We start from the raw sequence: 6,757 nt of genomic DNA on the forward strand, positions 1-6,757 counted from the left end.
CTGCTGTAAAGCATCATGAAATGTGAGCCCTCATGGGATCTATCAAAGTAAATAGTAAGCAAACATCTATCCTGAGCACCTACTATATGCCACATAATAGGTACTCAATATAGATGTTTTAAACAGATATTCCACTTAACTCTGATTGTGACTTCTCAAAAGTCTGTAATCTACACATATAATACATATTATAATCATTCGCATCAATGTAATGAGTTACAGTGTACAAATTTTCTGCATTTATGTAGTTGGAAACTAAGGTTCTAGACTTATGTGGCCTTTAGTCTGATTTGCTACTAAGGATATCTGACCAGGAGTATCTATCTCATGTTGTTTCTCCATCTGGATATAAGCTACTCTAGGGCAAGGATTAGGTCTTGTCCGTGGAGGAAAGAATATTTAGCACGGCATATGTGGAATACATTGATAACTTTTCTTTGACCGATTACTTTTGTCTAAATCATCAAGTCACTATTATAGACACAGTTGCTGCCTAGAAAAATTCAGACAATTTGGTTTATATATAGTGGCATTAGTAATATTTTATTTAAAACCTTCAGAACGCCAGTGTTCTAGGCTGTAATCCAGTCAGTAGGATGTTGGTTTTTTTTTTTTTTTTTTAAAAAAAAAAAAAGCTTGAAATCAAAAGTAAAAAAGGCAGATGGCCTGAGGGGTTATTTCACTAGGGTTAAGGCGAGGCCTTTCCACAGAGAAGCCGCCTTCCAGTGGCCACATTGCTGGAGTCTGTTCAGTGCTCCCCTCAACTCCTTTATTTTCTATATCATGAGGTAATTAATTTTTATACAAAAAAATATTTACAGAAAACTCTAATTTACTATAACTCCTTAGCAAAAAAATATATATAATCTAAAATATTATAAAACAAATTTTCCCAATTGGTTTTGGATAACTTTACTCTTTTACATTCTCTCCTGTTTCCTCCAGTTGCTTGTTGCATGCCTTTTTAGCATGCCTTCTAAACAGCCTACCCTGCCACGTGCCATGATTACTGTGACCACATCTTCAGAACCAGAAAACAGGATACCTGGCTCTAAGTATGCACTCATAGAGCAGAGTGTTTTAAATTCGGAATGCCACAGAAGACAGAAGATAACATGCTCACTACACTTGTAGAGCAACATGCAGCCAGCCATTTCCAGTGCAAATTATCTCATTGCATAGTGTGACAACTAAAGGTCATAACCATAATACAAATCGTGTTTTACTTGTAATGAATCCTTCAGTTAAATGTGAACTCCAGGAAAGCAAAGACTGTGGGTATCCTGAGCACTGAGGTCTGTGACCAGCATATCATAAACTGTAGTTGTACATAGGGGAGAATCAATAACTATTTGTTGAAGTGAATACATTTTATTGCAGCCCTTTTCATAATATTAACACAATAGACATCATAGTGTAACTAACAGTTCCTTAGAAGTGGATATCAGGCACTTGGCTACCACCAAGAAGCAACTGTGAATGAGTAATTTCTCTGAATATCTCTTTGTTCATCAGGAAATTGAGAGAGATGGGGCAGATTTATTTTTTAGGTCCCTTCCACTTGTGAAGTGCTATTTCTCTCCACCTTCACTTAGGATCATTCATTCACCAGGGTATGCAGACATTAGTTATTGCTCAGAACTCAGTGTTTCCAGTAGACATGGATTGGGAGCAATAAAAGCGGACCCAGAGCTAGTTACTGTGAATTTCTACTTGTATTCAGAATGCTATAGAAGTTCAAGACATAGAAAGAGATGTCTAGCCCATGTGGAATAAATACTCGATCTTTTAATGCTTCATTTCTAGAACCATAGTTTGTGTTAAAAGAACCACCTTCACCAAGCAGTCCAATGAGAACAAACTCTAGGACAAACATATTCTTCTAACAGAGCTAACTAGATGGAGAAAAAGAAAATGAATTAAATCTAGGGAAAAAATAGAGCCACCCAGTACAGGACAGTGCAGGTGGAAGAGCAGTATGTTCAGACCGCATTGCAGGTAGAACTCAGAGGGACTGTAAGTGATGCCTGGAAACACTTGTTGACCAATAGTGAGCTCCTGTAGAACCAAGAGACTATCATTCTCCTATTGCAGAATAATTTTTCTAGATACTTGATTTTATTATAACGAAAGTTCCTTCTTATATCTTAATGACGTTAGGGAGATGGTATTCATATCCTGTTAGTTGAGAGAAGAGAGTTTTTCCAGTGGGAACGTGAATAAATTTAAATGACTCATCACTCAAGTACCAAGCACCACTGTTTCCAGGTTTAGATGACAATTACTATTCCTTCAGTGAACCATGGCCACTCTGAGATTGGGGGTGGGGAGGAGAAAGGAATGGAATGCCAGTGAAACCATCTTCTATTGTCATCCTGCTCTGGGACCTCACTCAGTCGTAGTCTTGCATCTCAGACCTTGGCCTCTTTGTGAAATAAACATTTCTTGGCCCTGTCTTGCAGGAAAATTGGAAGCCTGACCCTAAAATAAGTGAATATCATCCATTGGCCAGGCCAAAAGAAAACTAGGGAACATTTGGCACAAAAGAGCTCTCTTCAAGAAATTATTTTCCATGTCATATTTGCATAAATTAGTCATGGGCCCGCCAATTCAATGAAAGAGGAAAAGAGCGTGCATGACCCTAGTGTGCTGGCATCGTGTTGTCCTTTATAGCTAAGGTCAGACTGTTTCTCCTTTTGCCTCATGTTGGCTCCTCTTAGTGGACTAAGATTGGCAAATCTGAGGCTACAGATTGTGCTATGAGTGAGCAACTGCAATTGCACAACATTTTCTTTGTCTAATATTTCAGTTTGTTGAGTCAGTGACCTGACAAGTAGCTACAGCCCATGAAACAGCATTTTCTGACTCAGTGCATGTGAGAAAGAAGTAGTAGCTAAAGGTTCAGCACAGTAGACACTGTTGGCACAGCCTTCCGACTCCACAGCATTGTTCTAGGATCTAGATTCCTCTCTACTTAACTCAATGGCACTGCCTCCTATAAATTCTATGTAAATCTCAGACCCTCAGTAACATGTCCCAAGACACATGACGAAAAACACTTGGTATTCAGTTTTCTCCAGCACTGTGAAAGTGTCCCACCAGGAAACAACAAGGGCTTTTAGCCTACTAATTCATGAGCAATTTGATGCCTCCTACGTGGTAAGTGCAAGTTGAGAAATGAATTTCCTGCTGCTAAAATTCCAACACTTTAGAAACTCTTCAGTAAACAAATAAAAGTTTATTCTTTGCAATAATAATGGAAACAAAGACTTTCATAAAACCAAACAACTGAAATGTCTTGATAAATGCCTGCAGAGTTGGCTAGGTTTCTAAACCATTAAATATTGAGTTTATCTCTTCTTACAGTTTTTCAAGAATCCATTGAAAAATCAAGATAGGAAAGAGTATGATTCTTTGTTTTTCCTAGTCATGCTCCATTGCTCTATGTTATCATAAAAGGACTTTAATTCAAGTGTTATTCCGTTAATTGCCCAAGAAGTCATATTTGAAAGAAATAAATGTTTCTGTATGTATGCTTACATGTCCCATCTAGAAGTCTTAACCTTTAAAACTGTACTCCAGCCCCTTCCCCAAATGTCCTTCCCCAACTCCTTATGCACTTACTGGATTCAAAGCACAACAGTGTAAAAGCTGTGAGAAGAAAAAAATATAAATTGAAAGAAAACTTTTTTTTCAGAAAGATAATTAAATTCAAAGTAACAGTAACTACTTGTTTTCAACTTCAGCTCTTCAACTATTTCTCCTAGAATTTTTTTCCAAATCCCTTACTCCAAGTCGAACACTCCATTTCATTTTTCTCTTTCATGATTATGTATTTTAACTCATAGGTACACTCTAACACAGGGGCTATCCCTGAGACCCATCCCACAGCCTGAGAAGGGCTTGGCACTCTCCTTGTCAGATAGCCTGTTGCCTCCTCAGCTACACTGTGAGCTCCTTGATAGAAAGAATTGTGTTATCTGTGGCTCTCAGAGCCCTATTCAGATATATGATGCATAACATGTGCTTGTAGAGTCGGTAAACTGAATATATGTGGAGCCTCCAGAACTGTGTTCCCATTGAGGATGACAGGAAACAGATCAATCCTTGTCCCACATGGCCTAAATCTTAGTCTGACAAATAGCTGGAAATAATTAAAAAAATATAAGATGGGAATGACTTGGGAGTCCAGAGTGATGTCTGAACCCTAGTCACTGCCTTGGGCACACATTTCTCATACTACTGCAATGTCACAGTTGTTGACTTCTGGTTCACTCAGTTGGTCATCTCCTTAAAGTTGGTTAAGGAACCTCATATCCCTCATTCTACTGTTTTCTTCTACCAGAAGTCCCCTTTGCTCAGGACTTCTAGTGGTTCCCTCCTTTTAACCTCAGTATCAGCCCTTTATCCCTAACTCTTTGCCTGCCAAATGACATAGGAGCAAAGGATGAGAGGGAGCTTTCTTGGAGGTAAGTAGTACCTGCAAGGTAATCAGATCTTTCATACTACTCAGATCTTGTGGCCATATCATGTGTGATTATGTTACAAGAGTATCTGTTCCCCTTATCATTTCATGCTGTATGAACTCAATCTCAGGAAGAAAAAGAAAGAATTTTAAAGGCTCATCCTGCTACTGATGAGTTTTGTTTCAGAATGTTGCCTCTGAGATGCCTAACGCCATGCAGGAGAGAAAGCAGGCAAATTAAAACATATGCCTCAAAGCTCCACTGGGAGATGGGAAGTTCAGCTCTCTATGGCTCCATAGTGAAAGAGATCAGAAGCAACACCTCTCTGGACCACCAGGACTTCAGAGTTGCTTGCTCATAACCAGACAACTTGTGAAGGCTTCTGCAAAATTTTATGGTGAAGGCTGAAGAGAAAAGACACTTAGCATATCTTTCACAGGGTTCCTACTGCAGTCTCACCTCTCACCATGGATTTCTTTATTCCATTTTTTAAAAAAATTGTAAGATATGTCACATTCACCAAAAAAGTGAAAAGAACACATATCTGGCTGGGTGCTGTGGTTCACACCTGTAATCCCAGCATTTTGGGAGGCCGAGGAGGGTGGATCACCTGAGGTCAAGAGTTCAAGACCAGCCTGTTCAACAAGGTGAAACCCCGTCTCTACTAAAAACACAAAAATTAAACGGACATGGTGGCACATGCCTGTAAATCCCAGCTACTTGGGAGGCTGAGGCAGGAGAATTTCTTGAACTCAGGAGGTGGAGGTTGCAATGAGCAGAGATCACTCCATTACACTCTAGCCTGGGCAACAAGAGCGAGTCTCTGTCTCAAAAAAAAAGAAAGAAAGAAAGAAAAGAAAAGGACACATAGCTATAGTTTAAAACCATTATTATAAATGTGAAACACATATAAATGGTAAGTGTTCATATGTGTAACAACCACTCAGATAAAGAAATAACACATTACCAACATTCTCAAAACCCTCTTCCTTATTTCACCTCTTCCTGTTTCCTTTGAGTAATCACCTCCTGATTTTTTCCATAGTCATTCCTTTGCCTTTCTTTTTACGTTTACTTTCTGTGTATGCATTTCTAAACAATCCAACTTACGTTGCCTGGTTTTGTGCTTCACATAAGTGAAATCATACTCTTTGTATTTTTTGTGCCTTGCTTCATTTGCTCCACAGTATGTTTGTGTAATTCATCCATGATACTCCATGCAGTCATAAGTGGTTTATTTTCTTTGCCATTAAGGATTAAGAGCAGAGACTCTAAAGCCAGACTTCTCAGGTTTAAATCTCACCTCTATTATTGTTCAGATGTGTAACCTTGTACAAATTATTTCCATCTTTCTGTACTTTAGTTTTAATTTACCTGGAGCTGATTGTGGGGTATGGTATAAGTTAGGGGTCTTAGGTAGACCTCCCTGGGAAGATCTCTGAGATGGTGATTTGTAAACATGCGGTTTATTGGAGCATGAGCATGGGAACGATACCTGAAAAAAGGTGAGGAGGGCAGATCTGGGCAGAGGAGAAACTTGAATGGTGAAGCACATACAGCAGAGGCCCCAGCAGGTCCCCTAGGAGCTTTCAGCTTGTCTCAAATTGATAGAATTTGTATCCCCACATCAGCCAGTCTCTGGATGTGAGCTGCCTTCAGGGAGGGACCACAGCCTTCAGCAAGGCAGCTCCTGTAGGCCAAGGGCAATTCCTGAGGAGTGATTCAGCTGCGACCTGTCAATTAGCAATATTGCAGCTGGAACAATTAGTGTCACCATTCTGAAGGGGAAAACTGGGAAGGGCACCACAGCATCCGAGACAGGGTCCAATTTGATTTTTTCCCGTACAGATACTCAATTGTCCCAGCACCTTTTTCCACGTTATATAATGCTACCTCTTTCGTATCAAATGCCCATACAGTAGTCTATTTCTGAGGCTATTAAAAGTTATGTTTCCGGCCAGCCCCGGTGGCTCATGCCTGTAATCCCAGCACTTTGAGAGGCCCACACGGGTGGATCACGAGGTCAGGAGATGGAGACCATCCTGGCTAACACCGTGAAATCCCGTCTCTACTAAAACTACAAAAGCAAAATTAGCCGGACGTGGTGGTGGGCGCCGGTAGCACCAGCTACTTGCTACTTGGGAGGCTGAAGCAGGAGAATGGCGTGAACCCAGGAGGGGGAGCTTGCAGTGAGCCAAGATCACGCCACTGCACTCCAGCCTGGGCAACAGAGTGAGACTCTGCCTCAAAAAAAAAAAAAAAAAAAAAAAAAAAAAAAAAAAAAAAAAAAA

At 40.0% G+C, this 6,757-nt stretch overlaps 1 pseudogene across 1 annotated transcript in view; it reads left to right on the plus strand.

The window, feature by feature from the left end:
• The first annotated feature begins 1,002 nt into the window (after positions 1-1,002).
• Positions 1,003-6,757, plus strand: part of LOC111531285 — a 7,138-nt pseudogene continuing 1,383 nt past the window's right edge. The window contains exons 1-2 of the transcript XR_002728217.2: positions 1,003-1,055; positions 4,395-4,469. The product of XR_002728217.2 is annotated as an elongation factor 1-beta pseudogene (transcript). The remainder of the gene's footprint in view (positions 1,056-4,394; positions 4,470-6,757) is intronic.

This window comes from Piliocolobus tephrosceles, chromosome 3 (assembly GCF_002776525.5).
Source record: "Piliocolobus tephrosceles isolate RC106 chromosome 3, ASM277652v3, whole genome shotgun sequence".
Taxonomy (NCBI): domain Eukaryota; kingdom Metazoa; phylum Chordata; class Mammalia; order Primates; family Cercopithecidae; genus Piliocolobus; species Piliocolobus tephrosceles.